Source organism: Daphnia pulicaria, chromosome 1 (assembly GCF_021234035.1).
Source record: "Daphnia pulicaria isolate SC F1-1A chromosome 1, SC_F0-13Bv2, whole genome shotgun sequence".
NCBI classification, from domain to species: domain Eukaryota; kingdom Metazoa; phylum Arthropoda; class Branchiopoda; order Diplostraca; family Daphniidae; genus Daphnia; species Daphnia pulicaria.
The window spans coordinates 42,382,058-42,395,005 of NC_060913.1; the positions used below are offsets into that span (position 1 = coordinate 42,382,058).

Below are 12,948 nucleotides of genomic sequence, written 5' to 3' on the forward strand. Positions count from 1 at the left end.
ACTTTGAAAAACTCTCAATGGAATTCATCCAGAATCATTCCTATAGATGAATTGAACCTATCCCTGTGTCATTGAAATTTTTGATCTACGAATTTGGACTGGTAACCATCGTGATTGAAAAAAAATTTCAAGAAATTTGTTATTGAAAACAAACTATTCATCGCCAACGACATCCCGTATTCCCAAGCGGTCACCCTTCCAAGTACTAACGGGACTCGACGTAACTTAACTTCTGGGAGCTGACGAGACCAGGTGCGTTCTACGTGATATGGCCGTTGACATTCAAAAATGAAAATTTACCCTCCCAGTCCCAATGGATGAATAGAAAATCACTTCAAAGTGATTGAAATGTTTGTTCATTGAATTCGAACTGGTAACCATCGCGAATAAAAAAACGCGATAAACTTTGAAAAACTCTCAATGGAATTCATCCAGAATCATTCCTATAGATGAATTGAACCTATCCCTGTGTCATTGAAATTTTTGATCTACGAATTTGGACTGGTAACCATCGTGATTGAAAAAAAAATTCAAGAAATTTGTTATTGAAAACAAACTATTCATCGCCAACGACATCCCGTATTCCCAAGCGGTCACCCTTCCAAGTACTAACGGGACTCGACGTAACTTAACTTCTGGGAGCTGACGAGACCAGGTGCGTTCTACGTGATATGGCCGTTGACATTCAAAAATGAAAATTTACCCTCCCTGTCCCAATGGATGAATAGAAAATCACTTCAAAGTGATTGAAATGTTTGTTCATTGAATTCGGACTGGTAACCATCGCGAATAAAAAAACGCGATCAACTTTGAAAAACTCTCAATGGAATTCATCCAGAATCATTCCTATAGATGAATTGAACCCATCCCTGTGTCATTGAAATTTTTGATCTACGAATTTGGACTGGTAACCATCGTGATTGAAAAAAAATTTCAATAAATTTGTTATTGAAAACAAACTATTCATCGCCAACGACACCCCGTATTCCCAAGCGGTCACCCTTCCAAGTACTAACGGGACTCGACGTAACTTAACTTCTGGGAGCTGACGAGACCAGGTGCGTTCTACGTGATATGGCCGTTGACATTCAAAAATGAAAATTTACCCTCCCTGTCCCAATGGATGAATAGAAAATCACTTCAAAGTGATTGAAATGTTTGTTCATTGAATTCGGACTGGTAACCATCGCGAATAAAAAAACGCGATCAACTTTGAAAAACTCTCAATGGAATTCATCCAGAATCATTCCTATAGATGAATTGAACCCATCCCTGTGTCATTGAAATTTTTGATCTACGAATTTGGACTGGTAACCATCGTGATTGAAAAAAAATTTCAATAAATTTGTTATTGAAAACAAACTATTCATCGCCAACGACATCCCGTATTCCCAAGCGGTCACCCTTCCAAGTACTAACGGGACTCGACGTAACTTAACTTCTGGGAGCTGACGAGACCAGGTGCGTTCTACGTGATATGGCAGTTGACATTCAAAAATGAAAATTTACCCTCCCAGTCCCAATGGATGAATAAAAAATCACTTCAAAGTGATTGAAATGTTTGTTCATTGAATTCGAACTGGTAACCATCGCGAATAAAAAAACGCGATAAACTTTGAAAAACTCTCAATGGAATTCATCCAGAATCATTCCTATAGATGAATTGAACCTATCCCTGTGTCATTGAAATTTTTGATCTACGAATTTGGACTGGTAACCATCGTGATTGAAAAAAAAATTCAAGAAATTTGTTATTGAAAACAAACTATTCATCGCCAACGACATCCCGTATTCCCAAGCGGTCACCCTTCCAAGTACTAACGGGACTCGACGTAACTTAACTTCTGGGAGCTGACGAGACCAGGTGCGTTCTACGTGATATGGCCGTTGACATTCAAAAATGAACATTTACCCTCCCTGTCCCAATGGATGAATAGAAAATCACTTCAAAGTGATTGAAATGTTTGTTCATTGAATTCGGACTGGTAACCATCGCGAATAAAAAAAAGCGATAAACTTTGAAAAACTCTCAATGGAATTCATCCAGAATCATTCCTATAGATGAATTGAACCCATCCCTGTGTCATTGAAATTTTTGATCTACGAATTTGGACTGGTAACCATCGTGATTGAAAAAAAATTTCAATAAATTTGTTATTGAAAACAAACTATTCATCGCCAACGACATCCCGTATTCCCAAGCGGTCACCCTTCCAAGTACTAACGGGACTCGACGTAACTTAACTTCTGGGAGCTGACGAGACCAGGTGCGTTCTACGTGATATGGCCGTTGACATTCAAAGATGAAAATTTACCCTCCCTGTCCCAATGGATGAATAGAAAATCACTTCAAAGTGATAGAAATGTTTGTTCATTGAATTCGAACTGGTAACCATCGCGAATAAAAAAACGCGATAAACTTTGAAAAACTCTCAATGGAATTCATCCAGAATCATTCCTATAGATGAATTGAACCTATCCCTGTGTCATTGAAATTTTTGATCTACGAATTTGGACTGGTAACCATCGTGATTGAAAAAAAAATTCAAGAAATTTGTTATTGAAAACAAACTATTCATCGCCAACGACATCCCGTATTCCCAAGCGGTCACCCTTCCAAGTACTAACGGGACTCGACGTAACTTAACTTCTGGGAGCTGACGAGACCAGGTGCGTTCTACGTGATATGGCCGTTGACATTCAAAAATGAAAATTTACCCTCCCTGTCCCAATGGATGAATAGAAAATCACTTCAAAGTGATTGAAATGTTTGTTCATTGAATTCGGACTGGTAACCATCGCGAATAAAAAAAAGCGATAAACTTTGAAAAACTCTCAATGGAATTCATCCAGAATCATTCCTATAGATGAATTGAACCCATCCCTGTGTCATTGAAATTTTTGATCTACGAATTTGGACTGGTAACCATCGTGATTGAAAAAAAATTTCAATAAATTTGTTATTGAAAACAAACTATTCATCGCCAACGACATCCCGTATTCCCAAGCGGTCACCCTTCCAAGTACTAACGGGACTCGACGTAACTTAACTTCTGGGAGCTGACGAGACCAGGTGCGTTCTACGTGATATGGCCGTTGACATTCAAAGATGAAAATTTACCCTCCCTGTCCCAATGGATGAATAGAAAATCACTTCAAAGTGATAGAAATGTTTGTTCATTGAATTCGAACTGGTAACCATCGCGAATAAAAAAACGCGATAAACTTTGAAAAACTCTCAATGGAATTCATCCAGAATCATTCCTATAGATGAATTGAACCTATCCCTGTGTCATTGAAATTTTTGATCTACGAATTTGGACTGGTAACCATCGTGATTGAAAAAAAATTTCAAGAAATTTGTTATTGAAAACAAACTATTCATCGCCAACGACATCCCGTATTCCCAAGCGGTCACCCTTCCAAGTACTAACGGGACTCGACGTAACTTAACTTCGGGGAGCTGACGAGACCAGGTGCGTTCTACGTGATATGGCCGTTGACATTCAAAAATGAAAATTTACCCTCCCTGTCCCAATGGATGAATAGAAAATCACTTCAAAGTGATTGAAATGTTTGTTCATTGAATTCGGACTGGTAACCATCGCGAATAAATAAACGCGATCAACTTTGAAAAACTCTCAATGGAATTCATCCAGAATCATTCCTATAGATGAATTGAACCCATCCCTGTGTCATTGAAATTTTTGATCTACGAATTTGGACTGGTAACCATCGTGATTGAAAAAAAATTTCAATAAATTTGTTATTGAAAACAAACTATTCATCGCCAACGACATCCCGTATTCCCAAGCGGTCACCCTTCCAAGTACTAACGGGACTCGACGTAACTTAACTTCTGGGAGCTGACGAGACCAGGTGCGTTCTACGTGATATGGCCGTTGACATTCAAAGATGAAAATTTACCCTCCCTGTCCCAATGGATGAATAGAAAATCACTTCAAAGTGATAGAAATGTTTGTTCATTGAATTCGAACTGGTAACCATCGCGAATAAAAAAACGCGATAAACTTTGAAAAACTCTCAATGGAATTCATCCAGAATCATTCCTATAGATGAATTGAACCCATCCCTGTGTCATTGAAATTTTTGATCTACGAATTTGGACTGGTAACCATCGTGATTGAAAAAAAATTTCAATAAATTTGTTATTGAAAACAAACTATTCATCGCCAACGACATCCCGTATTCCCAAGCGGTCACCCTTCCAAGTACTAACGGGACTCGACGTAACTTAACTTCTGGGAGCTGACGAGACCAGGTGCGTTCTACGTGATATGGCCGTTGACATTCAAAAATGAAAATTTACCCTCCCTGTCCCAATGGATGAATAGAAAATCACTTCAAAGTGATTGAAATGTTTGTTCATTGAATTCGGACTGGTAACCATCGCGAATAAAAAAACGCGATCAACTTTGAAAAACTCTCAATGGAATTCATCCAGAATCATTCCTATAGATGAATTGAACCCATCCCTGTGTCATTGAAATTTTTGATCTACGAATTTGGACTGGTAACCATCGTGATTGAAAAAAAATTTCAATAAATTTGTTATTGAAAACAAACTATTCATCGCCAACGACATCCCGTATTCCCAAGCGGTCACCCTTCCAAGTACTAACGGGACTCGACGTAACTTAACTTCTGGGAGCTGACGAGACCAGGTGCGTTCTACGTGATATGGCAGTTGACATTCAAAAATGAAAATTTACCCTCCCAGTCCCAATGGATGAATAAAAAATCACTTCAAAGTGATTGAAATGTTTGTTCATTGAATTCGAACTGGTAACCATCGCGAATAAAAAAACGCGATAAACTTTGAAAAACTCTCAATGGAATTCATCCAGAATCATTCCTATAGATGAATTGAACCTATCCCTGTGTCATTGAAATTTTTGATCTACGAATTTGGACTGGTAACCATCGTGATTGAAAAAAAAATTCAATAAATTTGTTATTGAAAACAAACTATTCATCGCCAACGACATCCCGTATTCCCAAGCGGTCACCCTTCCAAGTACTAACGGGACTCGACGTAACTTAACTTCTGGGAGCTGACGAGACCAGGTGCGTTCTACGTGATATGGCCGTTGACATTCAAAAATGAACATTTACCCTCCCTGTCCCAATGGATGAATAGAAAATCACTTCAAAGTGATTGAAATGTTTGTTCATTGAATTCGGACTGGTAACCATCGCGAATAAAAAAAAGCGATAAACTTTGAAAAACTCTCAATGGAATTCATCCAGAATCATTCCTATAGATGAATTGAACCCATCCCTGTGTCATTGAAATTTTTGATCTACGAATTTGGACTGGTAACCATCGTGATTGAAAAAAAATTTCAATAAATTTGTTATTGAAAACAAACTATTCATCGCCAACGACATCCCGTATTCCCAAGCGGTCACCCTTCCAAGTACTAACGGGACTCGACGTAACTTAACTTCTGGGAGCTGACGAGACCAGGTGCGTTCTACGTGATATGGCCGTTGACATTCAAAGATGAAAATTTACCCTCCCTGTCCCAATGGATGAATAGAAAATCACTTCAAAGTGATAGAAATGTTTGTTCATTGAATTCGAACTGGTAACCATCGCGAATAAAAAAACGCGATAAACTTTGAAAAACTCTCAATGGAATTCATCCAGAATCATTCCTATAGATGAATTGAACCTATCCCTGTGTCATTGAAATTTTTGATCTACGAATTTGGACTGGTAACCATCGTGATTGAAAAAAAAATTCAAGAAATTTGTTATTGAAAACAAACTATTCATCGCCAACGACATCCCGTATTCCCAAGCGGTCACCCTTCCAAGTACTAACGGGACTCGACGTAACTTAACTTCTGGGAGCTGACGAGACCAGGTGCGTTCTACGTGATATGGCCGTTGACATTCAAAAATGAAAATTTACCCTCCCTGTCCCAATGGATGAATAGAAAATCACTTCAAAGTGATTGAAATGTTTGTTCATTGAATTCGGACTGGTAACCATCGCGAATAAAAAAAAGCGATAAACTTTGAAAAACTCTCAATGGAATTCATCCAGAATCATTCCTATAGATGAATTGAACCCATCCCTGTGTCATTGAAATTTTTGATCTACGAATTTGGACTGGTAACCATCGTGATTGAAAAAAAATTTCAATAAATTTGTTATTGAAAACAAACTATTCATCGCCAACGACATCCCGTATTCCCAAGCGGTCACCCTTCCAAGTACTAACGGGACTCGACGTAACTTAACTTCTGGGAGCTGACGAGACCAGGTGCGTTCTACGTGATATGGCCGTTGACATTCAAAGATGAAAATTTACCCTCCCTGTCCCAATGGATGAATAGAAAATCACTTCAAAGTGATAGAAATGTTTGTTCATTGAATTCGAACTGGTAACCATCGCGAATAAAAAAACGCGATAAACTTTGAAAAACTCTCAATGGAATTCATCCAGAATCATTCCTATAGATGAATTGAACCTATCCCTGTGTCATTGAAATTTTTGATCTACGAATTTGGACTGGTAACCATCGTGATTGAAAAAAAATTTCAAGAAATTTGTTATTGAAAACAAACTATTCATCGCCAACGACATCCCGTATTCCCAAGCGGTCACCCTTCCAAGTACTAACGGGACTCGACGTAACTTAACTTCGGGGAGCTGACGAGACCAGGTGCGTTCTACGTGATATGGCCGTTGACATTCAAAAATGAAAATTTACCCTCCCTGTCCCAATGGATGAATAGAAAATCACTTCAAAGTGATTGAAATGTTTGTTCATTGAATTCGGACTGGTAACCATCGCGAATAAATAAACGCGATCAACTTTGAAAAACTCTCAATGGAATTCATCCAGAATCATTCCTATAGATGAATTGAACCCATCCCTGTGTCATTGAAATTTTTGATCTACGAATTTGGACTGGTAACCATCGTGATTGAAAAAAAATTTCAATAAATTTGTTATTGAAAACAAACTATTCATCGCCAACGACATCCCGTATTCCCAAGCGGTCACCCTTCCAAGTACTAACGGGACTCGACGTAACTTAACTTCTGGGAGCTGACGAGACCAGGTGCGTTCTACGTGATATGGCCGTTGACATTCAAAGATGAAAATTTACCCTCCCTGTCCCAATGGATGAATAGAAAATCACTTCAAAGTGATAGAAATGTTTGTTCATTGAATTCGAACTGGTAACCATCGCGAATAAAAAAACGCGATAAACTTTGAAAAACTCTCAATGGAATTCATCCAGAATCATTCCTATAGATGAATTGAACCCATCCCTGTGTCATTGAAATTTTTGATCTACGAATTTGGACTGGTAACCATCGTGATTGAAAAAAAATTTCAATAAATTTGTTATTGAAAACAAACTATTCATCGCCAACGACATCCCGTATTCCCAAGCGGTCACCCTTCCAAGTACTAACGGGACTCGACGTAACTTAACTTCTGGGAGCTGACGAGACCAGGTGCGTTCTACGTGATATGGCCGTTGATATTCAAAAATGAAAATTTACCCTCCCAGTCCCAATGGATGAATAGAAAATCACTTCAAAGTGATTGAAATGTTTGTTCATTGAATTCGGACTGGTAACCATCGCGAATAAATAAACGCGATCAACTTTGAAAAACTCTCAATGGAGTTCATCCAGAATCATTCCTATAGATGAATTGAACCCATCCCTGTGTCATTGAAATTTTTGATCTACGAATTTGGACTGGTAACCATCGTGATTGAAAAAAAATTTCAAGAAATTTGTTATTGAAAACAAACTATTCATCGCCAACGACATCCCGTATTCCCAAGCGGTCACCCTTCCAAGTACTAACGGGACTCGACGTAACTTAACTTCGGGGAGCTGACGAGACCAGGTGCGTTCTACGTGATATGGCCGTTGACATTCAAAAATGAAAATTTACCCTCCCAGTCCCAATGGATGAATAGAAAATCACTTCAAAGTGATTGAAATGTTTGTTCATTGAATTCGGACTGGTAACCATCGCGAATAAATAAACGCGATCAACTTTGAAAAACTCTCAATGGAATTCATCCAGAATCATTCCTATAGATGAATTGAACCCATCCCTGTGTCATTGAAATTTTTGATCTACGAATTTGGACTGGTAACCATCGTGATTGAAAAAAAATTTCAAGAAATTTGTTATTGAAAACAAACTATTCATCGCCAACGATATCCCGTATTCCCAAGCGGTCACCCTTCCAAGTACTAACGGGACTCGACGTAACTTAACTTCGGGGAGCTGACGAGACCAGGTGCGTTCTACGTGATATGGCCGTTGACATTCAACAATGAAAATTTACCCTCCCAGTCCCAATGGATGAATAGAAAATCACTTCAAAGTGATTGAAATGTTTGTTCATTGAATTCGGACTGGTAACCATCGCGAATAAATAAACGCGATCAACTTTGAAAAACTCTCAATGGAATTCATCCAGAATCATTCCTATAGATGAATTGAACCCATCCCTGTGTCATTGAAATTTTTGATCTACGAATTTGGACTGGTAACCATCGTGATTGAAAAAAAATTTCAATAAATTTGTTATTGAAAACAAACTATTCATCGCCAACGACATCCCGTATTCCCAAGCGGTCACCCTTCCAAGTACTAACGGGACTCGACGTAACTTAACTTCTGGGAGCTGACGAGACCAGGTGCGTTCTACGTGATATGGCCGTTGACATTCAAAAATGAAAATTTACCCTCCCAGTCCCAATGGATGAATAGAAAATCACTTCAAAGTGATTGAAATGTTTGTTCATTGAATTCGGACTGGTAACCATCGCGAATAAATAAACGCGATCAACTTTGAAAAACTCTCAATGGAATTCATCCAGAATCATTCCTATAGATGAATTGAACCCATCCCTGTGTCATTGAAATTTTTGATCTACGAATTTGGACTGGTAACCATCGTGATTGAAAAAAAATTTCAATAAATTTGTTATTGAAAACAAACTATTCATCGCCAACGACATCCCGTATTCCCAAGCGGTCACCCTTCCAAGTACTAACGGGACTCGACGTAACTTAACTTCTGGGAGCTGACGAGACCAGGTGCGTTCTACGTGATATGGCCGTTGACATTCAAAGATGAAAATTTACCCTCCCTGTCCCAATGGATGAATAGAAAATCACTTCAAAGTGATAGAAATGTTTGTTCATTGAATTCGAACTGGTAACCATCGCGAATAAAAAAACGCGATAAACTTTGAAAAACTCTCAATGGAATTCATCCAGAATCATTCCTATAGATGAATTGAACCCATCCCTGTGTCATTGAAATTTTTGATCTACGAATTTGGACTGGTAACCATCGTGATTGAAAAAAAATTTCAATAAATTTGTTATTGAAAACAAACTATTCATCGCCAACGACATCCCGTATTCCCAAGCGGTCACCCTTCCAAGTACTAACGGGACTCGACGTAACTTAACTTCGGGGAGCTGACGAGACCAGGTGCGTTCTACGTGATATGGCCGTTGACATTCAACAATGAAAATTTACCCTCCCAGTCCCAATGGATGAATAGAAAATCACTTCAAAGTGATTGAAATGTTTGTTCATTGAATTCGGACTGGTAACCATCGCGAATAAATAAACGCGATCAACTTTGAAAAACTCTCAATGGAATTCATCCAGAATCATTCCTATAGATGAATTGAACCCATCCCTGTGTCATTGAAATTTTTGATCTACGAATTTGGACTGGTAACCATCGTGATTGAAAAAAAATTTCAATAAATTTGTTATTGAAAACAAACTATTCATCGCCAACGACATCCCGTATTCCCAAGCGGTCACCCTTCCAAGTACTAACGGGACTCGACGTAACTTAACTTCTGGGAGCTGACGAGACCAGGTGCGTTCTACGTGATATGGCCGTTGACATTCAAAAATGAAAATTTACCCTCCCAGTCCCAATGGATGAATAGAAAATCACTTCAAAGTGATTGAAATGTTTGTTCATTGAATTCGGACTGGTAACCATCGCGAATAAATAAACGCGATCAACTTTGAAAAACTCTCAATGGAATTCATCCAGAATCATTCCTATAGATGAATTGAACCCATCCCTGTGTCATTGAAATTTTTGATCTACGAATTTGGACTGGTAACCATCGTGATTGAAAAAAAATTTCAATAAATTTGTTATTGAAAACAAACTATTCATCGCCAACGACATCCCGTATTCCCAAGCGGTCACCCTTCCAAGTACTAACGGGACTCGACGTAACTTAACTTCTGGGAGCTGACGAGACCAGGTGCGTTCTACGTGATATGGCCGTTGACATTCAAAGATGAAAATTTACCCTCCCTGTCCCAATGGATGAATAGAAAATCACTTCAAAGTGATAGAAATGTTTGTTCATTGAATTCGAACTGGTAACCATCGCGAATAAAAAAACGCGATAAACTTTGAAAAACTCTCAATGGAATTCATCCAGAATCATTCCTATAGATGAATTGAACCCATCCCTGTGTCATTGAAATTTTTGATCTACGAATTTGGACTGGTAACCATCGTGATTGAAAAAAAATTTCAATAAATTTGTTATTGAAAACAAACTATTCATCGCCAACGACATCCCGTATTCCCAAGCGGTCACCCTTCCAAGTACTAACGGGACTCGACGTAACTTAACTTCTGGGAGCTGACGAGACCAGGTGCGTTCTACGTGATATGGCCGTTGACATTCAAAAATGAAAATTTACCCTCCCAGTCCCAATGGATGAATAGAAAATCACTTCAAAGTGATTGAAATGTTTGTTCATTGAATTCGGACTGGTAACCATCGCGAATAAATAAACGCGATCAACTTTGAAAAACTCTCAATGGAATTCATCCAGAATCATTCCTATAGATGAATTGAACCCATCCCTGTGTCATTGAAATTTTTGATCTACGAATTTGGACTGGTAACCATCGTGATTGAAAAAAAATTTCAATAAATTTGTTATTGAAAACAAACTATTCATCGCCAACGACATCCCGTATTCCCAAGCGGTCACCCTTCCAAGTACTAACGGGACTCGACGTAACTTAACTTCTGGGAGCTGACGAGACCAGGTGCGTTCTACGTGATATGGCCGTTGACATTCAAAAATGAAAATTTACCCTCCCAGTCCCAATGGATGAATAGAAAATCACTTCAAAGTGATTGAAATGTTTGTTCATTGAATTCGGACTGGTAACCATCGCGAATAAATAAACGCGATCAACTTTGAAAAACTCTCAATGGAGTTCATCCAGAATCATTCCTATAGATGAATTGAACCCATCCCTGTGTCATTGAAATTTTTGATCTACGAATTTGGACTGGTAACCATCGTGATTGAAAAAAAATTTCAAGAAATTTGTTATTGAAAACAAACTATTCATCGCCAACGACATCCCGTATTCCCAAGCGGTCACCCTTCCAAGTACTAACGGGACTCGACGTAACTTAACTTCGGGGAGCTGACGAGACCAGGTGCGTTCTACGTGATATGGCCGTTGACATTCAAAAATGAAAATTTACCCTCCCAGTCCCAATGGATGAATAGAAAATCACTTCAAAGTGATTGAAATGTTTGTTCATTGAATTCGGACTGGTAACCATCGCGAATAAATAAACGCGATCAACTTTGAAAAACTCTCAATGGAATTCATCCAGAATCATTCCTATAGATGAATTGAACCCATCCCTGTGTCATTGAAATTTTTGATCTACGAATTTGGACTGGTAACCATCGTGATTGAAAAAAAATTTCAAGAAATTTGTTATTGAAAACAAACTATTCATCGCCAACGACATCCCGTATTCCCAAGCGGTCACCCTTCCAAGTACTAACGGGACTCGACGTAACTTAACTTCTGGGAGCTGACGAGACCAGGTCGTTCTACGTGATATGGCCGTTGACATTCAAAAATGAAAATTTACCCTCCCTGTCCCAATGGATGAATAGAAAATCACTTCAAAGTGATTGAAATGTTTGTTCATTGAATTCGGACTGGTAACCATCGCGAATAAATAAACGCGATCAACTTTGAAAAACTCTCAATGGAATTCATCCAGAATCATTCCTATAGATGAATTGAACCCATCCCTGTGTCATTGAAATTTTTGATCTACGAATTTGGACTGGTAACCATCGTGATTGAAAAAAAATTTCAAGAAATTTGTTATTGAAAACAAACTATTCATCGCCAACGACATCCCGTATTCCCAAGCGGTCACCCTTCCAAGTACTAACGGGACTCGACGTAACTTAACTTCTGGGAGCTGACGAGACCAGGTGCGTTCTACGTGATATGGCCGTTGACATTCAAAAATGAAAATTTACCCTCCCAGTCCCAATGGATGAATAGAAAATCACTTCAAAGTGATTGAAATGTTTGTTCATTGAATTCGGACTGGTAACCATCGCGAATAAAAAAACGCGATCAACTTTGAAAAACTCTCAATGGAATTCATCCAGAATCATTCCTATAGATGAATTGAACCCATCCCTGTGTCATTGAAATTTTTGATCTACGAATTTGGACTGGTAACCATCGTGATTGAAAAAAAATTTCAAGAAATTTGTTATTGAAAACAAACTATTCATCGCCAACGACATCCCGTATTCCCAAGCGGTCACCCTTCCAAGTACTAACGGGACTCGACGTAACTTAACTTCGGGGAGCTGACGAGACCAGGTGCGTTCTACGTGATATGGCCGTTGACATTCAAAAATGAAAATTTACCCTCCCAGTCCCAATGGATGAATAGAAAATCACTTCAAAGTGATTGAAATGTTTGTTCATTGAATTCGGACTGGTAACCATCGCGAATAAAAAAACGCGATCAACTTTGAAAAACTCTCAATGGAATTCATCCAGAATCATTCCTATAGATGAATT

At 38.6% G+C, this 12,948-nt stretch overlaps 32 pseudogenes; all 32 read right to left on the reverse strand.

Moving 5' to 3' along the window:
• Positions 1-161: 161 nt before the first annotated feature.
• LOC124323283 lies at positions 162-280 on the reverse strand (annotated as a pseudogene).
• Positions 281-564: 284 nt separating this feature from the next.
• Positions 565-683, reverse strand: LOC124323284 (annotated as a pseudogene).
• Positions 684-967: 284 nt separating this feature from the next.
• Positions 968-1,086, reverse strand: LOC124321590 (annotated as a pseudogene).
• Positions 1,087-1,370: 284 nt separating this feature from the next.
• LOC124321789 lies at positions 1,371-1,489 on the reverse strand (annotated as a pseudogene).
• Positions 1,490-1,773: 284 nt separating this feature from the next.
• LOC124323286 lies at positions 1,774-1,892 on the reverse strand (annotated as a pseudogene).
• A 284-nt stretch (positions 1,893-2,176) lies between these two features.
• LOC124323287 lies at positions 2,177-2,295 on the reverse strand (annotated as a pseudogene).
• Positions 2,296-2,579: 284 nt separating this feature from the next.
• Positions 2,580-2,698, reverse strand: LOC124323288 (annotated as a pseudogene).
• A 284-nt stretch (positions 2,699-2,982) lies between these two features.
• Positions 2,983-3,101, reverse strand: LOC124323289 (annotated as a pseudogene).
• Positions 3,102-3,385: 284 nt separating this feature from the next.
• Positions 3,386-3,504, reverse strand: LOC124321705 (annotated as a pseudogene).
• A 284-nt stretch (positions 3,505-3,788) lies between these two features.
• Positions 3,789-3,907, reverse strand: LOC124323290 (annotated as a pseudogene).
• Positions 3,908-4,191: 284 nt separating this feature from the next.
• Positions 4,192-4,310, reverse strand: LOC124323291 (annotated as a pseudogene).
• A 284-nt stretch (positions 4,311-4,594) lies between these two features.
• On the reverse strand, positions 4,595-4,713 carry LOC124321790 (annotated as a pseudogene).
• Positions 4,714-4,997: 284 nt separating this feature from the next.
• On the reverse strand, positions 4,998-5,116 carry LOC124323292 (annotated as a pseudogene).
• A 284-nt stretch (positions 5,117-5,400) lies between these two features.
• LOC124323293 lies at positions 5,401-5,519 on the reverse strand (annotated as a pseudogene).
• Positions 5,520-5,803: 284 nt separating this feature from the next.
• Positions 5,804-5,922, reverse strand: LOC124323294 (annotated as a pseudogene).
• Positions 5,923-6,206: 284 nt separating this feature from the next.
• LOC124323295 lies at positions 6,207-6,325 on the reverse strand (annotated as a pseudogene).
• A 284-nt stretch (positions 6,326-6,609) lies between these two features.
• LOC124321706 lies at positions 6,610-6,728 on the reverse strand (annotated as a pseudogene).
• Positions 6,729-7,012: 284 nt separating this feature from the next.
• LOC124323298 lies at positions 7,013-7,131 on the reverse strand (annotated as a pseudogene).
• Positions 7,132-7,415: 284 nt separating this feature from the next.
• On the reverse strand, positions 7,416-7,534 carry LOC124321629 (annotated as a pseudogene).
• Positions 7,535-7,818: 284 nt separating this feature from the next.
• On the reverse strand, positions 7,819-7,937 carry LOC124321707 (annotated as a pseudogene).
• A 284-nt stretch (positions 7,938-8,221) lies between these two features.
• Positions 8,222-8,340, reverse strand: LOC124321860 (annotated as a pseudogene).
• A 284-nt stretch (positions 8,341-8,624) lies between these two features.
• On the reverse strand, positions 8,625-8,743 carry LOC124323299 (annotated as a pseudogene).
• A 284-nt stretch (positions 8,744-9,027) lies between these two features.
• On the reverse strand, positions 9,028-9,146 carry LOC124323300 (annotated as a pseudogene).
• A 284-nt stretch (positions 9,147-9,430) lies between these two features.
• LOC124321708 lies at positions 9,431-9,549 on the reverse strand (annotated as a pseudogene).
• Positions 9,550-9,833: 284 nt separating this feature from the next.
• Positions 9,834-9,952, reverse strand: LOC124323301 (annotated as a pseudogene).
• Positions 9,953-10,236: 284 nt separating this feature from the next.
• On the reverse strand, positions 10,237-10,355 carry LOC124323302 (annotated as a pseudogene).
• Positions 10,356-10,639: 284 nt separating this feature from the next.
• Positions 10,640-10,758, reverse strand: LOC124323303 (annotated as a pseudogene).
• Positions 10,759-11,042: 284 nt separating this feature from the next.
• On the reverse strand, positions 11,043-11,161 carry LOC124323304 (annotated as a pseudogene).
• Positions 11,162-11,445: 284 nt separating this feature from the next.
• LOC124321709 lies at positions 11,446-11,564 on the reverse strand (annotated as a pseudogene).
• A 284-nt stretch (positions 11,565-11,848) lies between these two features.
• LOC124321914 lies at positions 11,849-11,966 on the reverse strand (annotated as a pseudogene).
• A 284-nt stretch (positions 11,967-12,250) lies between these two features.
• Positions 12,251-12,369, reverse strand: LOC124323305 (annotated as a pseudogene).
• A 284-nt stretch (positions 12,370-12,653) lies between these two features.
• LOC124321710 lies at positions 12,654-12,772 on the reverse strand (annotated as a pseudogene).
• Positions 12,773-12,948: the final 176 nt, after the last annotated feature.